The sequence below is a fragment of the Schistocerca piceifrons genome, chromosome 5 (genome assembly GCF_021461385.2).
Source record: "Schistocerca piceifrons isolate TAMUIC-IGC-003096 chromosome 5, iqSchPice1.1, whole genome shotgun sequence".
NCBI lineage: Eukaryota > Metazoa > Arthropoda > Insecta > Orthoptera > Acrididae > Schistocerca > Schistocerca piceifrons.
The window spans coordinates 429,042,628-429,064,546 of record NC_060142.1 but is presented as its reverse complement, the minus strand read 5'-3'; the positions used below and the strand labels follow the sequence as shown (position 1 = coordinate 429,064,546).

At 43.9% G+C, this 21,919-nt stretch overlaps 1 protein-coding gene across 3 annotated transcripts in view; it reads right to left on the bottom strand.

Moving 5' to 3' along the window:
- Nucleotides 1-21,919, bottom strand: part of LOC124798370 (3-hydroxy-3-methylglutaryl-coenzyme A reductase) — a 391,651-nt gene that overhangs the window by 108,490 nt on the left and 261,242 nt on the right. The gene's annotated exons all lie outside the window — the stretch shown is intronic.

Genomic DNA, 21,919 nt, shown 5'->3' with positions numbered 1-21,919 from the left:
GAAAACATATAATTTATCTGTGGAAAATGTCAGGGTACCAGCGGCCTTCCAAACTTTTTTTCAGTCATTCAGCATTACAACAGTGACTAACTAAAACTGTGAGCACATGATGCCGCTTTTGAATTAAAACATATGGAAGAACTGTAAACGTTAGGGTGCCACCGGCCTTCCAAACATTTTTCGACGATTCACTGTACTACGAGAGTGGCTCACCAAAAATTGTACCCAAATGATGCCGCAGTTTCAAAAAGTGAGTGCATTCTGAGAGAATTTGCTATGAATTGCAGGAACAAATGTACAGATGTGTGTGAAATCCTATGGGACTTAACTGCTAAGGTCATCAGTCCCTAAGCTTACACACTACTTAACCTAAATTATCCTAAGGACCAACACACACACACCCATGCCCGAGGAAGGACTCGAACCTCCACCGGGACCAGCCATACAGTCCACGACTGCAGCGCCCCAGACCGCTCGGCTAATCCCGCGCGGCCAATTGCAGGAACACTGGTGACCCAAATAAACTGACAGAACAGAAGCAACTAATACGGCTGCAGTTCGTCGTGGGAAGGAAGTACAGAATTTGACAATTCGACAAGAATTAGGTAAGATTCTGAACAAGAATCACTTGAGCAGTCGCTCATGCCATTTACGCAGGAATTATCCCAGCATTTGCCTTCATTATTTACAGAAACCAATCCGTTTCGCAGAACTGCGACAACTTGACTTACCAGTTATTCAACAATTGGTAGATAGCGCAATACGGGAGGGGGGGGGGGAAGGGAAAGGAGGGAGACTGAGACAAGCCCTTTCAGTATCTACCCACAACCCCTTTATATTTATAGACGAGAGATCTCTGGTGCCAAATTGTCGCATACGAGTAAATAGCCTGTAAGGGTCTAGAATGAAGAGGGAGGTTCCGGGTTTGGGTCACGGTACAGCACACAGTTTTAATCCGCTGAGGAGTTAAAGATCAGAAGACACTCCTCTGCAGAGTGAAACTTTGAACAGGAGTGTGTACTGATTTTAACTCCTCGGCAGATTAAAACTGTGTGTTGTACCGTGACTCAAACCCGTAACCTCCCTCTTTCTGGGTAAATACTCCAGCGACGGAGTCACTCAGGTACCACTCACGCGACAGGTACTGTGAGGACGTGACTAGATGCCTCAGTGGTTACAGTACTTGCTCACGAAAGGCAAAGTTTCGGGTCTCGATCCTCAGTTTTAATCTGCCAGCACTTTTCAGTCTATAAGATTCATTGTACGTGAAGCTGGCGACTAAAAACACTGTCAAAACTACCTGAATGCTTATCAGTTTCATTAAGATAGTCCGCGTATCATTACTATTCACATGCTGATTGAATGTGTCAAAGTTCCGATACGTGAAAAGTTGAGGAGCATGCAAATGATACTGCCATCGATGCAACACTCAACAGCGGTTAACAGTAAATGCTCCGTGGAAAACGTCAACAGTCCAAAGCAATGGCACAAAAAAGGACATACGTGGAAGTCACTTCAACCAACGCAATGCCTTACGGATAAGGAAGCTGTTTAGCGTCGTGCGATCGGCGTTTTGCATAATCGGTTTGATCGATCTATAAGTTTTCAGCCGTATGCAATCAAAATACAGGTAATGAAAGGTTATCTACAACTTGTACAGACACCAGACAGCAGTTATATGACTCGAAAGGCGTGAAAGGGAAGGAATGGTGAGTCACAATCGTAACTTCTCGCTTGTGTGTGTCAACCTGTAAAAGTAACCACGAAGAAACCTGAATGAGGAATTCAAGAGCGAAGAATTTAAGTAAGATGTATCAACAACACTGCAATTCCATCGAAGACAGCAAAGGGCTTGAAAGAGTCGTTGAATGGAATGGACAGTGTCTTGAAAGAAGATTATGTCATAAATACAACAAAAGTAATAAAGGTAATGGAATGCAGTCCAATTAAATGATGTGGTGCTGACGGGATTAGATTACGAAATGGCACACTAGTACCAATATACCAATATGAGGTTTGTTATTTGGGCTGCAAAATATGTGATTATGGCCAAAGTAAAGAGGAATTTAAATAGAGACTGGCAATAGAAAGAAAATTATTTCCGAAAAACAGATATATGTTAACATCAAATACAAATTTAATTGTTAGAAAGTCTTTTCTGAAGGCATTTGTCTGAAGTGAATCCTTACACGGAAGTGAAACGTGAACGATAAGCAGTTGAGACAAGAAGAGAATAAATTCTTTTGAATGTGGTGCTTAGAAGAATGCTGAAGATTAGATGGGTAGATCTAGTAATTAATGACTAGGTACTGAATTGAATTGGGGAAAAGGTTTATAGCATCACTTGACTAAAAGAAGGGCTAGGTTGATTGGAAACACCCTGAGGCATCAAGGAATTGTCAGTCTGGTAATGGAAGAATGTGCTTGGGGTAAAAACTGTAGTAGGAGATCTGGCATGAATACAATAAGCAGGCGGAGGGTGTAGTAGTTATGTAGAGATGAAGAGGCTTGCATATCGCAGACTGGAGTGCAGAGCTACATGTAATTGCAATTCCGACTGAAGTTCACGAGAAAAAACACAGCCAAATGAGGACTCCAAGAATCTACTGGAGTCGCTGCCGCCTGAACTGTGGCTTTAATAGATACTGATCGACTGATGGTCCAATTAAGATGTATCCCCCTGTATTGACGAATACGAATGTAATGTCAGAATGCAGATTTATCTCGGCAAATTTCGCTAATTAAACCCTCTCTGGTTATTAGGCCAATAAAAGTTCCTCTTATATCTTCCGGCTATGGAAGACACGCTGAAGACGACTACTAGAAGCTTGTCCAGACGTTGCTTCGAGATGACGCTGTTACTTTATCAGTACCTCAACAAGTTTGAATTGCGCATGTGGTAAGTCACATTAGTATGTGTGTTGCACATTATTTCAGACGATTCTTGTTCATCTTGGATACGAAGGGCAACAGGACCACCGTGGTAACTGTCACCTTAAGTCCTGCAGCACAGGGCTCTAAAAGTAACGACAACGTTTTTAATCTAACGCATCTCTCAACCACCTTCATATTAAATTAAGTCTTACTTTATTTTCTGTCATTACGTATATTAATGGGATTTCACCACAAATGAGTACTTTTTTATCAGACCGAATATTTTAGAAGGATCGCAGGCAAGTAGAACACACCGATTTTGGAATGATACTTATTTGGAATGGATTCCGTCTATCCTCTATGTATACTGCAGAGGAACGCGCAGGCAGTATCAATGCCCGTGGATAACGAAACGTATCGGCGTAACTAATCAGAGAATGAAATCTAATCTGTCAACGCGACAGGGGTACAAACTGCTTGCTGGAAAAAAAAATAATGTGCCGAACGAGAGAAATAAGAAGTACCGAATCAATACCTCGAGTCTCTTGAAATATCCTTAAGCTAATAAACATGGTAGATGGTGCGCTGCAATTTCGTACCCCCTCCACACACACACACACACACACACACACACACACACGCGCGCGCGCGCGCGCGCGCGCGCGCGCGTTCGTCCTCCCGCCACCCCGATTTACGAGTTGCAAACCTCTCGAGATGGAATGCCTCAACCATCTATTAAGCCCTGCTAAACCTCTGCCACACCTTCAAGTCATCCTGTTTTAGCTATTTAGTCTGTCTTCGTCGGAGGTGAATTTCTAATGAGTTGCGTGCAGACTTGCAACCTCCATTTCATAATTTTTCCCTGTCACTGTGCGATTTCTAAAGCGAAGTCCTTCTGTTAACATTCGCTCAATGGCAGGGCAAAAACAAACAAGTGGATAAGCGCACCTGCTCCTAACACTTTTTGTCCAAGTGTATGTATCATTCATCGCAGAGATTACGCGTTAACGAAGACGGCTCTTCCACATAAATAATGCATTGTCTGAACAGCGTTCCGAGGTCAGTTCCTCTGAAAGCATGACAATGGGGAGGTGTCTGGAAAGAAGGCTGGCTGTCCAGTTATTATTCCGATAGCTCTACACGGTTCCACAGTTATGCTAGAAGCAAACCCTTAGTGTACGGCGGGCGGCGTACACTTGTCCGAACAGGGGCAACTCACACCGCAAAGCGCTCCAACTTGAAAAGCTTCTTCTTCTAAGCATTAATATCATCTAGTACGGGGCCCGCTGTCTTCAAGATTTGACAAATTTATTTTATTTAACTTTGTGGGCGGATGTCCTTCTTCTCGGCGCAGTTACCTAAGGGAGGGAATTCGTGTGCGACATCTGTCTGAATTGTGTAAACTTTCTTCTGTGTGTGATAGTATTTGTGTATCATATTTTCGGAGGCGGAAATCTAGGACCAACTCAGAATTTGTCTGACGGAGCGCGGAAAATCGCCTAAAAACCACACTCAGGGTGGGTGGTGAACCGGCCACGGTCGTTAATACGCCGCGAGGATTCGAGCCGGGTCTGGTTCACGTTCCTGTCTCGTAAACTAGCGTGCTGCATGTTACACCTTACGAGAAACGCTTGGTAGATGTGATGACAGGTACAGACAAACAAATGGTTACACTCTGAGGAAAACTGAATCATTTATTCAATAGTAAGAACTTCACAAATTGACCAAGTCAATAACGCTTTGGTCCACCTCCGCTTGGTACTGATGTCATCCTGAGAGATGTGCCAAATTTTGTCCAATTGGTGCGGTAGATCGTCAAAATCCGAGCTGGTTGGAGGGCTCTGCCCGTGATGTTCCAAACGTTCTCAATTGGGGAGAGATTCAGCGACCTTGCTGGACAAAGTAGGGTTTAGCAAGCGCGAAGACAAGCAGTAGAAGCTCCCGCCGCATGCGAGCAGGCATTATCTTGCTGAAATGTAAGCTCAAGATGGGTTGCCATGTAGAGCAATAAAATAGGGCGTGGAATAACGTCGACGTACCGTTCTGCCGTACAGGTGCTGCCGCTGACACCAAGAGAGACCCTGCTATGAAAAGACCTGGCACCCCAGACCAACACTCCTGGCAGTCAGGCCCTATGGCCGTCGACAGCCAGGTTGATATCCCACAGCTGTCTGGGGCGTCTCCAGACACGTCTTCGCTTGTTACGGGACCTGGAATCTAAATGATTGGCGTATAATTGTCCTTAGTGATGAGTCCTGCTTCGAATCGAGCCGTGATGACCAGCGAAGCCATGTCTGGAGACGCCCCGAACACCGGTGGAATACCAACCTGGCTGTCGCTGACCATACGACCCCACACCATGAATGGTGGTCTTAGGTGCGATTTCTTTGCTCACCTGGACCCGTTTGGTTTTCATCCACAGCACCCTCACAGAACAGCGGTACGTTGATGCTATTCTAGGCCCCGTTTTGTTGCCCTTCATGGCAAGCCATCCTGAGCTTAAATTTCAATTAGATAATCCCCGCCCACACACGGCGAGAGTTTATACTGCTTGACAAGCACTAACTTCGCCAGGAAGGTCGGTGGATCTCTTCCCAACTGAGAACGTTTGGAGCATTATGGGCAGGATCCTCCAAATAGCTCGTGATTTTGACGATCTAACACGTCAGATGGACAGAATGTGGCACGATATCCTTCAAGAGGCATCCAACAACTCTATCGATCAATGCCGAGCCGAAGAACTGCTTGCATAGGGACCAGAAGTGGACCAACGCGCTAGTGACTTACTCAATTTGCGAAGCCCTTTCTCTTCTACAAACCAAAGCAAGTGTCATCCATGAATTACCAGGAACAACTTCATTTGTGGTACAAGAAAACGTAATTTTACAGCCAACAAATGTAATTGGACCAGAAAGTATCTCCTGTTGAGAGACAGGGCTTGGTGTCTCATCAAAACTGAAAACAGTTTTATAAACTGGCATTCTGCTCCTCCTAGTGTATCTTCTACGGCGGTACGGCATGGCTGTGTGCTGCGTGCTGCTGCCTGCAGTCGACTGACGCAGAAACAGGAAGCGCGCCAAGCGCTCCATTCACAAGAGTCTTATCGCTACGTCACTTCCGCTGATAACGTTTGATTTTTGCCCGACGCGGCCCTAGTAATACTAGGGGCCGCGTCTCGCTGGCTGCCTCGCTAAACGGCTAAGTCCCGCTCAAGGTCACCCGCCTATAAGGCGACTAAAAACACTGTCAAAACTACCTGAATGCTTATCAGTTTCATTAAGATAGTCCGCGTATCATTACTATTCACATGCTGATTGAATGTGTCAAAGTTCCGATACGTGAAAAGTTGAGGAGCATGCAAATGATACTGCCATCGATGCAACACTCAACAGCGGTTAACAGTAAATGCTCCGTGGAAAACGTCAACAGTCCAAAGCAATGGCACAAAAAAGGACATATGTGGAAGTCACTTCAACCAACGCAATGCCTTACGGATAAGGAAGCTGTTTAGCGTCGTGCGATCGGCGTTTTGCATAATCGGTTTGATCGATCTATAAGTTTTCAGCCGTATGCAATCAAAATACAGGTAATGAAAGGTTATCTACAACTTGTACAGACACCAGACAGCAGTTATATGACTCGAAAGGCGTGAAAGGGAAGGAATGGTGAGTCACAATCGTAACTTCTCGCTTGTGTGTGTCAACCTGTAAAAGTAACCACGAAGAAACCTGAATGGGGAATTCAAGAGCGAAGAATTTAAGTAAGATGTATCAACAACACTGCAATTCCATCGAAGACAGCAAAGGGCTTGAAAGAGTCGTTGAATGGAATGGACAGTGTCTTGAAAGAAGATTATGTCATAAATACAACAAAAGTAATAAAGGTAATGGAATGCAGTCCAATTAAATGATGTGGTGCTGACGGGATTAGATTACGAAATGGCACACTAGTACCAATATACCAATATGAGGTTTGTTATTTGGGCTGCAAAATATGTGATTATGGCCAAAGTAAAGAGGAATTTAAATAGAGACTGGCAATAGAAAGAAAATTATTTCCGAAAAACAGATATATGTTAACATCAAATACAAATTTAATTGTTAGAAAGTCTTTTCTGAAGGCATTTGTCTGAAGTGAATCCTTACACGGAAGTGAAACGTGAACGATAAGCAGTTGAGACAAGAAGAGAATAAATTCTTTTGAATGTGGTGCTTAGAAGAATGCTGAAGATTAGATGGGTAGATCTAGTAATTAATGACTAGGTACTGAATTGAATTGGGGAAAAGGTTTATAGCATCACTTGACTAAAAGAAGGGCTAGGTTGATTGGAAACACCCTGAGGCATCAAGGAATTGTCAGTCTGGTAATGGAAGAATGTGCTTGGGGTAAAAACTGTAGTAGGAGATCTGGCATGAATACAATAAGCAGGCGGAGGGTGTAGTAGTTATGTAGAGATGAAGAGGCTTGCATATCGCAGACTGGAGTGCAGAGCTACATGTAATTGCAATTCCGACTGAAGTTCACGAGAAAAAACACAGCCAAATGAGGACTCCAAGAATCTACTGGAGTCGCTGCCGCCTGAACTGTGGCTTTAATAGATACTGATCGACTGATGGTCCAATTAAGATGTATCCCCCTGTATTGACGAATACGAATGTAATGTCAGAATGCAGATTTATCTCGGCAAATTTCGCTAATTAAACCCTCTCTGGTTATTAGGCCAATAAAAGTTCCTCTTATATCTTCCGGCTATGGAAGACACGCTGAAGACGACTACTAGAAGCTTGTCCAGACGTTGCTTCGAGATGACGCTGTTACTTTATCAGTACCTCAACAAGTTTGAATTGCGCATGTGGTAAGTCACATTAGTATGTGTGTTGCACATTATTTCAGACGATTCTTGTTCATCTTGGATACGAAGGGCAACAGGACCACCGTGGTAACTGTCACCTTAAGTCCTGCAGCACAGGGCTCTAAAAGTAACGACAACGTTTTTAATCTAACGCATCTCTCAACCACCTTCATATTAAATTAAGTCTTACTTTATTTTCTGTCATTACGTATATTAATGGGATTTCACCACAAATGAGTACTTTTTTATCAGACCGAATATTTTAGAAGGATCGCAGGCAAGTAGAACACACCGATTTTGGAATGATACTTATTTGGAATGGATTCCGTCTATCCTCTATGTATACTGCAGAGGAACGCGCAGGCAGTATCAATGCCCGTGGATAACGAAACGTATCGGCGTAACTAATCAGAGAATGAAATCTAATCTGTCAACGCGACAGGGGTACAAACTGCTTGCTGGAAAAAAAAATAATGTGCCGAACGAGAGAAATAAGAAGTACCGAATCAATACCTCGAGTCTCTTGAAATATCCTTAAGCTAATAAACATGGTAGATGGTGCGCTGCAATTTCGTACCCCCTCCACACACACACACACACACACACACACACACACGCGCGCGCGCGCGCGCGCGCGCGCGTTCGTCCTCCCGCCACCCCGATTTACGAGTTGCAAACCTCTCGAGATGGAATGCCTCAACCATCTATTAAGCCCTGCTAAACCTCTGCCACACCTTCAAGTCATCCTGTTTTAGCTATTTAGTCTGTCTTCGTCGGAGGTGAATTTCTAATGAGTTGCGTGCAGACTTGCAACCTCCATTTCATAATTTTTCCCTGTCACTGTGCGATTTCTAAAGCGAAGTCCTTCTGTTAACATTCGCTCAATGGCAGGGCAAAAACAAACAAGTGGATAAGCGCACCTGCTCCTAACACTTTTTGTCCAAGTGTATGTATCATTCATCGCAGAGATTACGCGTTAACGAAGACGGCTCTTCCACATAAATAATGCATTGTCTGAACAGCGTTCCGAGGTCAGTTCCTCTGAAAGCATGACAATGGGGAGGTGTCTGGAAAGAAGGCTGGCTGTCCAGTTATTATTCCGATAGCTCTACACGGTTCCACAGTTATGCTAGAAGCAAACCCTTAGTGTACGGCGGGCGGCGTACACTTGTCCGAACAGGGGCAACTCACACCGCAAAGCGCTCCAACTTGAAAAGCTTCTTCTTCTAAGCATTAATATCATCTAGTACGGGGCCCGCTGTCTTCAAGATTTGACAAATTTATTTTATTTAACTTTGTGGGCGGATGTCCTTCTTCTCGGCGCAGTTACCTAAGGGAGGGAATTCGTGTGCGACATCTGTCTGAATTGTGTAAACTTTCTTCTGTGTGTGATAGTATTTGTGTATCATATTTTCGGAGGCGGAAATCTAGGACCAACTCAGAATTTGTCTGACGGAGCGCGGAAAATCGCCTAAAAACCACACTCAGGGTGGGTGGTGAACCGGCCACGGTCGTTAATACGCCGCGAGGATTCGAGCCGGGTCTGGTTCACGTTCCTGTCTCGTAAACTAGCGTGCTGCATGTTACACCTTACGAGAAACGCTTGGTAGATGTGATGACAGGTACAGACAAACAAATGGTTACACTCTGAGGAAAACTGAATCATTTATTCAATAGTAAGAACTTCACAAATTGACCAAGTCAATAACGCTTTGGTCCACCTCCGCTTGGTACTGATGTCATCCTGAGAGATGTGCCAAATTTTGTCCAATTGGTGCGGTAGATCGTCAAAATCCGAGCTGGTTGGAGGGCTCTGCCCGTGATGTTCCAAACGTTCTCAATTGGGGAGAGATTCAGCGACCTTGCTGGACAAAGTAGGGTTTAGCAAGCGCGAAGACAAGCAGTAGAAGCTCCCGCCGCATGCGAGCAGGCATTATCTTGCTGAAATGTAAGCTCAAGATGGGTTGCCATGTAGAGCAATAAAATAGGGCGTGGAATAACGTCGACGTACCGTTCTGCCGTACAGGTGCTGCCGCTGACACCAAGAGAGACCCTGCTATGAAAAGACCTGGCACCCCAGACCAACACTCCTGGCAGTCAGGCCCTATGGCCGTCGACAGCCAGGTTGATATCCCACAGCTGTCTGGGGCGTCTCCAGACACGTCTTCGCTTGTTACGGGACCTGGAATCTAAATGATTGGCGTATAATTGTCCTTAGTGATGAGTCCTGCTTCGAATCGAGCCGTGATGACCAGCGAAGCCATGTCTGGAGACGCCCCGAACACCGGTGGAATACCAACCTGGCTGTCGCTGACCATACGACCCCACACCATGAATGGTGGTCTTAGGTGCGATTTCTTTGCTCACCTGGACCCGTTTGGTTTTCATCCACAGCACCCTCACAGAACAGCGGTACGTTGATGCTATTCTAGGCCCCGTTTTGTTGCCCTTCATGGCAAGCCATCCTGAGCTTAAATTTCAATTAGATAATCCCCGCCCGCACACGGCGAGAGTTTATACTGCTTGACAAGCACTAACTTCGCCAGGAAGGTCGGTGGATCTCTTCCCAACTGAGAACGTTTGGAGCATTATGGGCAGGATCCTCCAAATAGCTCGTGATTTTGACGATCTAACACGTCAGATGGACAGAATGTGGCACGATATCCTTCAAGAGGCATCCAACAACTCTATCGATCAATGCCGAGCCGAAGAACTGCTTGCATAGGGACCAGAAGTGGACCAACGCGCTAGTGACTTACTCAATTTGCGAAGCCCTTTCTCTTCTACAAACCAACCAATTTTCTTTAAAATTGTATCATTTGTTTGTTTGTACATGTACATCATATCCACCCTACAATTCCATTCGGGTAATTCCTTCGTTTTGCGTCGGATTTTTTCTCTTTTAAGTATATGACAGCTACAACTACTCTCACAGATATATACGAAGAACCAGAGGCTTGGTGATTCTGAGTAGCTGTAAATTGTGATACCTTGAGCTGGAACCACAATCTAATCTTCTGACAGAAAGGTCTCTACATATTGCTCACTTGTGCTTTCAGGCGCAATTCCCTTTTTGTCCTACGGCTCTGCTCGGACAAATGCAGTTCTCGTACGCAGGGACTAGTAGACAGTTAGACGATACTTTAAGATTTTATATCATACAAACCGAACGGGTGTGGCGGTAAGTGTGTGTCTCCACTCTGCGACACTCAAAGCAATTCCCACGCAGTAAGCCCTCTCGATACTTATCATTTCGCGTGAAGAGTAGAATATATCACGAAGTGACTGGTGCTAGCAATTGCTTTGCTGTCTCTTGATGACGACCGCCAACTACGTGTGATCCAGTGAAAGCGAAATTTCCCAGTGTCGCAAGAATCCTGAGTGGAATTTGAGCGCATGAGACAGACTAGCGGTAAGCAACTAATCAACCTTTTTACTTACGCTTCATGAATAGGAAACGTTGAAACGCATTACAACCAGTTAGGGTTATGAGGAAGAGAAATTCTCAAGAAAACTTAGTGCAGCAATCATTCCAAAAGCGCAGCAGCAGCTACTACATAATGCGCCAATTCTCTACAAATCTGCGTCAACTGTTGGAATCCATGAGCCGATGGCGTTAACAACCGTGCAACTTACTAGTTTTCTAATGCTTCACAAACAGAGAAATAGTTTAGCCCGTAAACATTAAGTGCGCTGCAGACATTAAATGTAACCTGGCCGGTTTGAAACATTTTAAAACAACCGCTCTAGCCTGTGCAAGGTCGCTCACGTGTTTTCTTTCGGACTACACATTTACTACCCTTGATCCCAGCCTATCGAATCACATTTCCAGACTAGTTTCTTCTCACTGCAAGCGAGCAACAGACTGTTTACAGTACCGGTATGGAAATTACTTAGCTTTAGCATTTTTGTCTTTAATTTTCACGTTTCTGGCGTCACTTTCTTTTCTTTACACAATTTATACATTTCTCTCTGAATTAAGCGAAATCGGAGCAATCGCAACCGTAGTTAGCTGGCTGGCTTCTATCATATCAGCCATTCTCTGCCTTGTATTTCATTAGCTATTTGCCACAGAGCCCACAATCGAATGAACTCCTCATTCTCCTGTTGTTCACAAATTCCACTGGCAGAGGTACCTTATTTTCGTTAAAAAGTTACACTACCTACGTTCACTATTGATCTAACTTTGTTGCAGCTGTAGTATCAAATAACTGTGTTAGCTAAGGCCTTCAATCTACACTTATTTGTGCAACTTACCTCTGCAAACAGCAGACCTATTCACAATCGTTTGTCTCCAACGCAAATCTTCAAACAAAATTCTTGAAATATCTATATTCAACTATACGGAGAAATTCCTTTTTTAGACGCTGTGGGTGAAAAAAATTTCGTTTCAAAACCAGCAAAGTAAAACAGACACCTAGAACCAACAATTAAAGTTATTCCAGGACAGCACACACAATCCAAGTCCAAGTAGCAAATGTGATTTATCCAGCTTGCAAAAGGGATATGATGTTTGCTTCCATGTCTGAAAGAATCAGACATTATTAACGATCGACAGCCGCACACAATTTATTCGAAATAAAATCGCTAATGCGAATATTTTGACTTCATCTGTATTTTAAAAAATTTGGAAATTTGTGGTAAGGTCTTATGGGACCAAACTGCTGAGGTCATCGGTTCCTAAGCTTACGCACTGCTTAATCTAACTTAAACTAACTTACACTATGGACAACACACACACACATGTCCGAGTGAGGACTCGAACCTCGGACAGGGGTAGTGGCCCGGACCGCGGCAAGTCGCCTCAGACCGCGCGGCTACCCCAAGCGGTTCTGTATTAGACACAGTTATAAATAAGCTGATAATAACCAATAAAAGGAAATGATATTGCTTTTAAAAATAAATTACAGATCACTTTTCGGAAAACAGATTTTGTTTGTGTCCTATTAAATTCTGTACTCGATGTATAATTCTATCACGAATTTTTTATTTTCCATTATCTGCACTAGCATAAGGAGTGCTGCACGAGGAGAGCAGTTTGAGAAATATTCAGAAAGCAGCGCACGATTCTGTATTCGATATGTGGCAAATCGTGAGGCGAAAAGCGATACCTAATTCTGTGCAAGTATTAGCCATTGGTGAATGCCGCGTTTCATTTCAAAATGCCGTTCAGGATTAGGTAGCGAGAAATCGAGAAATGCTGCGAACACACAGTACCATTCGGGAACATTACGAGTTTGCATTTCTGGCATTTGACGCGCTCTTAGCCCAAAAATTCATTTGCTGTCTCGAAATTAATTCTAGCATCATACTCCCGAATACCTTTTCTGTTTCAATTCGCCAAATTGTTAATTTCACCATAGGAAGTGTATGAAGCGTCAGGGATGTGAATCCTAATTCAGTATGTTCAAATATCTTTTGTCTGAACACACGAGCGGACGAATTAATCCCTCAACTGCTTCCGGCAACTGTCCGAGGACGTGGATTGCCATTGCTCAGTCCACATGGATCGTGAAACTGAGACGAAACACAGATGGCGCCGATCTCTTAAATAAAACAACCACTGTGCATTAGCGGGATGTGGGTCAAGAGCCACGGGCGCAGCGAGAAAAAACAAATGACTGCGGACCAGACGGCACAATGTTCAAGACTGGCTGCTTCTCAATCAAGCGGCACGATTTCGAGGGCCTACGTACCTCACAATAATTTAAAAACTAAAAGTACAACTCTTCCACTTCCTGTTCTTTCATCAAAACCGTTTAAATCTTAGTATACAAATTTAGAAGGTAAGACAGAGATATGCAATTTTTTGGCGTATTTTTATGATTTCAGAAGTCCCATACATCCAACACAAGTGTCATTTACAGCATGTAAGCAACAACTTGAAAAGATCATGACGTCTCCTTCATGCAATGCGTACTGGAAAGAAACTACGTCAGTCAACGGACACGACGACAAACGGATACGTGCACAAAAAGCGCCTTGACTGTATTTACATAAGACATCGGCATCCCGTTTTCATTTTCATGAAAACAACATGAGTATCTGTCTGTTCCTGAACATTGTTGCTTCCCATCACAGAACTGCTGCAAGACACTGCACGGAAAGTATCTACGAGGAGAGCAAGAAGATAAATTAAGTAAATATTTCGATTAAGATGTAGGCGCCTGGCCAGCATTATCAGCAGTTGAAACACCTCTTTCGTAAGTACGACAGACACATTCGTTCTGTCATGGAAATACATTGTTAATGTTTTTGGTGCTCTCTACCACTGCTGCCCTTATGCGTCAGGTAACAACTGGGTACAACGAATAATGTAATACTACGATTACCAGCACATTCCGTCTCGACAACCATGATTAGCAATTTATTCCGCCGGATGTTTTGAAGAACTGCTAACATTCTCGCTGATCTATGCCACGCAGTGTGAGACGACGGAAACTACCCATTATTTGCACTTCATGAAAAGCCGTTTTCGCGATTTATCCTGACGTTATTAATTGTTCATCGCTATCGATTCCTGAATAACATTTAATAGAAATTTAATACTACATCAGATAGACCGAAATACGCTGTATGAACTAAAGATTAGATGATTATTGCAGTCTCCCTCAATGGCAGTTGTGTTCATTACGGTCGAAATGTTTTTCAGGACTAGGGCATACCAGTTCAGAGGACATAATGTATCTCGGGCAACGAAAAATATCAGAGAAGGGACGGGGTGAAGTGACAGGATAATGTCTCGTCGATAACATGGCAATTTCCTCACTAACGCTAGCTCGGTTGGCCAAGACTGTTGGACGGAATCGGTCATGATCTTTTTGCAGAAAACTGTTTTCGGCATTTGCCTTAAATAATTTAGAGAAACCGCGAAAAACCTAAACAAGGACGTATACCAGGAGATGTGAAAAAGTTTCTCTTAAACATGAGTTGGTGTCTTCAATAAACATTGGAGTGGTGGCGCATGCGCATAGACTAGTGCTACATGCCCGCTCTTCGTCCAGTTTTGCGGCATCTGAGGCGCGCAGAAGCATTCGTAGCGGAAGTACTGCATGCACATCCTCTCTGAATTGTGAATAAGCAAAGTCAGCCGGGTTATATTTGTGGATATAAAAATGGACCCAAAGTTCCCCAAGAGGGATATACTGATTGTGATCTTCTAGGCCCTCAGATTCAGCCAGTAAGCCTTTAATCTACCTAAAAGCATTCAATTTTTACGGCACTGACTTAGGCAATTTTGGAAGCAATGAAGTTTGTAACATTCAGCTCCCTTCTTACATGTATTAATCGTGCCCGTCTTTCAGTGTCCTAAAAATATTCAGCACCAGAGGCGGAATAAAATAGCCAACCCTTACATACTGGATGTGGTACTGAAAATGGAGAGCACAATCAATCACTCCACTTTAGCTGCATTCCCCATGCTGGCACCCGCTATAATGAGCAGCTGACGTTTAGCGAAGCAAGCTGTATCTTGAAACTGTTCTCGTTTAGAAATTGCCCTATAGATACTACTTACGTAAGGTCAAAAGCCACGGATAACATCGATGGCAAGGGATACAGAACGTTTCAAAACAAACGATAGGGGCATATTATACGACATTACAACCTCAGATTCCTACAAGGCCGTGGTTTACGAGGGCTCACTTGGACCGATCAACGACTTCCACCCTCATTCCACTCCGCATTAATCACGCGTCTTTTTCTCTGTATCTATATAGAATCAACATTTACCATTCTCCTTCATGTGAGTGTAATTCTAATCAGAAGCTGATGCAAACCACGTCTTTTTTCGTTTCCCAAATTTGACGGAGAAAAAATAGAATTGTGAAGACATTCATGAATATGGAATAATCTCTCTCTGTCAGCTTCTATTTCTTTTACTAAAGATATTCGTCTTATCGAAGTCACTATAAAATTCCTCAGGCCTATAGGGAAATCCTGCAGATCATCAGAGTACACGTATTTTCACCTCCCTGTATCGCTTGTGATTAAATTTAAGAAATATTATGAACTGGTAACAGAAAATTTACTTATCAAAATTTGCTTATCAGGCTATTGTTAAAAATTTACAGTGAAAAAAATTGACGGTTTGAGTTTTTGATTGTGTACGTACACATTCATGTATTTTCTCTGTACAAATAAGTATACAATGTAAACACATGATTTAGATGGTTAAACAGAGTACACACTCTGGAAGCCAAATACAGAAAAAGTTAAAAGCCAATATTTAAAATAATAGAATTGTCACTAGACGTGACATTAGGAGTAAGTGTTAAGTCACGTCTACCTACGGCTAATTCTACTACGTTGGCTACTGAATTTTAACTTCGGGAGACCGTAATTCTCACAGGCTGTCCATGCAATACCTCCAGTACGCATCGATAAAGCAGCTTATTTCTCGCTTATTCATGTCAGTGATGTGCTCTTATGATATAACTACTTCTGCAAGCATTTCTCCGGTTGTGACTATTCAAGCGTTTTATATTATATCTTGATTCCGTAGTACCTTAGGGCTATGTACACGTTGCAGTGACTGAATTCCATCCCAACTGTAAAGATACAGCACATGTAAAGGCAATTCAGGTACTCTTTCCCTGTGATGATATTTGAATCCGCGGACGAATTGAATGCAATGGGTTTCGTAAGTCTGAGTATGACGCGTGTGTTAAAGGAAGTTGGGCGCCGCATCACGCACTCAAGGCGACTGCCAAACAGGCGGGCAGTCCTACAAGGATGCCAATGGCCGTGGAGCGCAGTTCATGACGCGTGACGCTCTTGTAGCCGGAAGTGAATGCGCTTACACACAAAAAACTACACGTCATGGGCTCATACGGACAGCTTCACAATAAAAAAATTTCAGTACTGTCATATCGATCCAGCATCCTGATAAGAAACCAGGGCTCACTGACAATGAGTTCACAGGTGAAGGAAGAGTGGCTCTGATAACAAGCAAGAAATGAAGATTTGGATTTAGCGTCCCGTCGACAATCAAGTCATTAGAGAGGGTGCACAAACTAGGTTAGAAGAAAGAGAGGGAAGATCGTGTTGTTTCCGACGAGATCTTCCCGGTAATCGCCTTACATGATATAGTGCAATTAAGAAAACCTAAATCACGATGGCCGGACGGAGATTATCAGTCTGTTCCTTTGTAAAGCGACTTCCTTGCTCAGTCACTGAGACGTCTCACTCGGCTTCTAATAAGAAGAATCAATGAGTATCTGGTGTACATCTACATCTATACTTCGTTAGAGTGCAGAGTGCAAGCTGCCGACGTCACTTTCCTCCCTGTTCCATCTGTGAATGGTGCGAGGGAAGAACGAGTATTGGTAACCATCCACGTGAGCTCCAATATCTCTAATTCATGGTCTTCTCGCAAAATGAATGTCAGAAGAAGCAAAACGTTGGATGACTTTCTACGAACGAATGCTCTCTGAATTTACCACACTGTGATGCACAGTGTCTTCCTCGTAGCATCGGCCACTTGAGTTGGTTCAGAATCTCCGCGCAGTTTTTGCGCTCAGGAAACGAAGTTGAGAAAAAATCCACTGTTCCTCTCTGGATCTCGTCTATTTCTTTTATCGTATCTAACTGTTGAGGGTCCCAGTGTATACTCAAATACTGCTCACACGAGGGTTTTGTAAGCTGCCTCTTCCAAGGAATTTGGCTTTCCAACGCTAAATTTCATGTGCCAGTTCGACCTGAAATCGTTCCACACACATACTCCCAATAATTAATAAATGTGACTGTTTCCAACGATTGTGCGGAATAGTGCAATGAAACAATAACGAATCTTTTTGTCTACTTACGCACAGCAGCTCAGCATTTGCCTTTTGCCTCTATGGAAACCAAAGGAATCTATATTAGTATGTCCCGGAGGCGGGGCAGGCTATTTTGAAGTCCTCTTCTTCCAAAATATTCAGTCGCGTAACTTGATCGCTACCTCGATCAGACAACCATCTCTGAGCACCATCGAATTTTCAAGTACACAGTGACTCAAGACCAGTCATCAACAGAAGCTTGGGGTGGATAATAAATTACGCAAAGGACTACAACGTTTTTGTTTTCGAAAGAACTACCCGATCTTACAAGGGCATATCTTTTATATGTAAACATACAATCCAGAGGAACATTCAACAATTACGTTAGGGATCAGTTTTCATTTACTTGCACGATGTTGTTTACACCACCATGAGAGGCTGAACTTCGTATGATTTAGATCTCAAACATCGCCACAAAACACGCCAGACGAACATGTGAAGAATGGCTAACTCTCGGCTGCAGTACTGGTAGACGTATGTAGACTAGCTGAAAATCTCCTTTCTGGTGCTCTACTTCTTGTACGAGCATACAGGGAGCGACCACTGTATTTCCTCTTACAGAAACAGCCGTTGTCTTGGAACTGCAAGCGCAGTCGTCGAATGGTTTCAGCTGTAGGAGGTCCAGCGCCGTACTATCCACGAAAATCACGCCTCTCAGCTGTAATTCAATTGCAGCTGTTGAAACGGAGAGCGCAGAACGCTTTTTGTTCCTGTGTTATCGAGGGCACAAGACGCACATTGGGTAATAAAAAAAACGAACGAGCCAGCGAGCGAGGTAACTGCCCCAGGCCAGGTAGTGTGCTCTACTGGCAACCGCCTAAACTAGCAACTTACAGCTGGCGCCAGGGTAAACTTTTAGTCTTCATACGTAAATCAGGAATTTACCCCAAGTTTCTATCTTCATTCGTGTAAAACGTACAGTCTTTCGACATCGGATGAATCATTTTGAAACACTGTGAAACTCCCACTGATATGGTCATGTCACATTAATCCTTTTCTCATATTCCATCCGATCTTCTTCTTTAAAAACAATACGTCAAATTCTCTGTTTTACTTTAATACTGTTGTGAAATGGTATTAATTACGATTGGACGATGAAGCAAACAACGAGGACAAGTCGTCAAAATGGCTCTGAGCACTATGGGACTTAACATCTGAGGTCATCAGTCCCGTAGAACTTAGAACTACTTAAACATAACTAACCTAAGGACATCACACACATCCATGCCCGAGGCAGGATTCGAACCTGCGACCGTAGTAGTCGCCAGGTTCCGGATTGAAACGCCTAGAACCTCTCGGCCACCGCGGACGGCGACAAGTCGTCAATTACTGGTAAAAAAAACTTACGTTTCTTTATTTTTTAACGCTTCCAACACGATCACCAACACTGATATTACACAATGTGTAAACATAGCCTGCCTATCGCAACTTCCTTTTCACAGTTCTCCTATGAATGGGTACAGGATATCATTGCAGTATCGTTGTGCGTTTATTGTTTCGTTGAAAAATATGGGACCCACAATCCGACGTCTAGAAATTGCAATCCAAACTCGTATCTTCACAGAATTAAGTGGTTTCTCATGAATACACAATGGATTTGCAGAACTCCACATATGAGAGTTTTGAGAGTTCATGTACCCGGATAAATGAAACCACGCCTCATCAGTGAAAAACGTTTCATTAAGAATATCCCTTCCATTTTGTCGAACGAAATTTTAGAACCATTGACAATAATGCAGCCTCTTGCCATGATCAGTACTTTTCATTTCTTGCACGACTGTCACTCTGTATGGGAAAAGATCTAATTTTTTCCTTACAGCTGTGTGGGCCGTTCCGACACTTAACATCCATTTCCTGGGCGAGTTTTCTTACTGACTTGTTCGGACTCATGGACATTTTATCGGTCAGACAAAACGCTAGGAAGACCACTTCTCGGTGCATGTCACTGAACTCGTTAGAGAATTCAGTATTCCAAGAACCACAATGTCAAGAGTTTGCGGATAATACCAGATTTCAGGCATTACCTCTCACCACGGACAAGGCAGTGGCCGACGGCCTTCATTTGACGGCCGAGTGGAATTTATTAATCAAATCTCGCACAGTATCGCGACGTGGGAGTGTTGTCTCCGGGAAAACTTAATTAAATGTTTGACGAACTGAAACTGTGTATTTACGAACAGCTTTGAACACTTGTTCGACTAAAAACACACGTTCTTCATTAGTTAGCGTTTTAACAGTGACAAAAGCGGAACAAAGGAACTAAAACGTTCACGTCAACACGTAACGACACACACCAACGATACTACTGACGCTGGCTGAGATAAGCGAAACAGTGGAATGCTGGGAGAGTCCACTTGAAGGGAAGTAACCCAGGAAGGCGAACAATCACACGGCACGCGCGGCTAACAATCACACGGCACTGCGGAGAGACTTTTTGAACACCCCGTATTAACGGTATATTGTGCCACGACATATGTAGACGCGAATACATTTTAACCAACTACAGAGTCGGAGACTGTGACTGCAGCTTACAGCTTCTGACACGCTGCTGCAGCTTCTTCTTCTTGTTCTTCTTTTTCTTCTTCCACTACTAATACTACGAGGGGCCTTCAATAAGAAGTACAACACGTTTTTTTAACAGTTTGGCTTTATTCAGAATTCCAGTACACCATATTATTCTCCCCTCTTTTCCAACATTCTCCGTTTAATGCGACGGCCTTACGCCACCTTATTTGGAGGGCCTGTATGTTTGCATGTTACCACTCTACTGGTCAACGTCGCAGCCAACGTCTTGCTGCATCAATAACCTCCCCATCGTCCAAGTACTGCTTCCTGCGGAGTGCATCCTTCATTGGGCCAAACAGATGGAAGTCGGAAGGTGCGAGATCAGGACTAATGATGTTTAGTTTGGGGGGGCGCTCAACTGCGCTGTTGTCAGCACCCGTACAAAGTCCCACTTTTTACACAGTCCAATTTTTAACTCAATCCAATCTAGCAACAGTCACGAAGGATGATGATGATGAAATGATGAGGACAACACAAACACCCAGTCCCCAGGCAGAGAAAATCCCCAACTCGTCCGGGAATCGAACCCAGGACCCTGTGACCCAGAGGCAGCAACGCTAGCCACTAGGCCACGAGCTGCGGACAACAGAGATCCGGGCTGGTAGGGTAGTCCTGATCTCGCACCTTCCGACTTCCATCTGTTTGGCCCAATGAAGGATGCACTCCGCAGGAAGCAGTACTTGGATGATGGGGAGGTTATTGATGCAGCAAGACGTTGGCTGCGACGTTGACCAGTAGAGTGGTAACATGCAAACATACAGGCAAACACTATAATGAAGCAGACTTGTGTGAGGCCTTGCGTTGTCAAGGAGAACGAGAAGTTCATTTGCCCTTTGAGAGTGTCCGCACGTTCCAACATTGCAGGAGTCACCGCTGTGTGCGACCGGCCGGCACGCAAGAGAGGAGGAGATGATTAGCGTTCAACGTCCCGTCGACAACGAGATCATTAGAGACGGAGCACAAGCTCGTATTAGGGAACGACGGGGAAGGAAATCAGCCGTTCCCTTTCAAAGGAACCATCCCGTCATTTGCCAGAAGTGATTTAGGGAAATCACGCAAAATCTTAATCTGAATGACCGCACGCGGGTTTGAACAGTCGTCTTCCTGCATACGAGTCCAGTGTGCTGACCACTGCGCCACCTCACTCGGTCACGCCGGAGATCGGACAGATTTGCGCGACCTTGTTGCGATCATGATAGACGCCTCGTCCAACGACTCACCGTGGTTTAATTCACTGCCAGGTCTCCGTACGCATTCCGCAAGCACCCATGAATATCTGCAACACTCTGATTTTCCGCCGGAAGAAACTCAGCGACAGATCTCTGCTTGGAACGCATCTCCTTTACAAACGCCACTCTGAAGGCTACATACAGCGTCTCCACTTATCGAAACTTCATGAAACTCCACGGGCTGGAGAGGAAATATTCCACAATGTAATACAACAAATTATGCATTTTTTTTCAACCAGAACTGGTCGAGTAAAAATGTGTAGCATTACTTATTGAACGCCCCTGGTACTACTACTACTATTACTATTACTACTGCTGCTGCTACTACCTACAAGCACTGCCCGTACAAGCGGTAGACTCCCAAGCACTGTCGTATTGGACGCTGCAGTATGATTACTGACACATCGCGACAAATGCAGCCAGAAGAAAGAACTCAATGAAAACGGCGAAAACAGAATCAACACCATGCATAAAGGTTAACACATTGCTATCACAAAGTACTACACTGAGATGAGAAAAGTCTTACGATACTTCGTAATATCGGGTCGGACCTCCTTTTGCACGTCGTATTGCTGCAACTT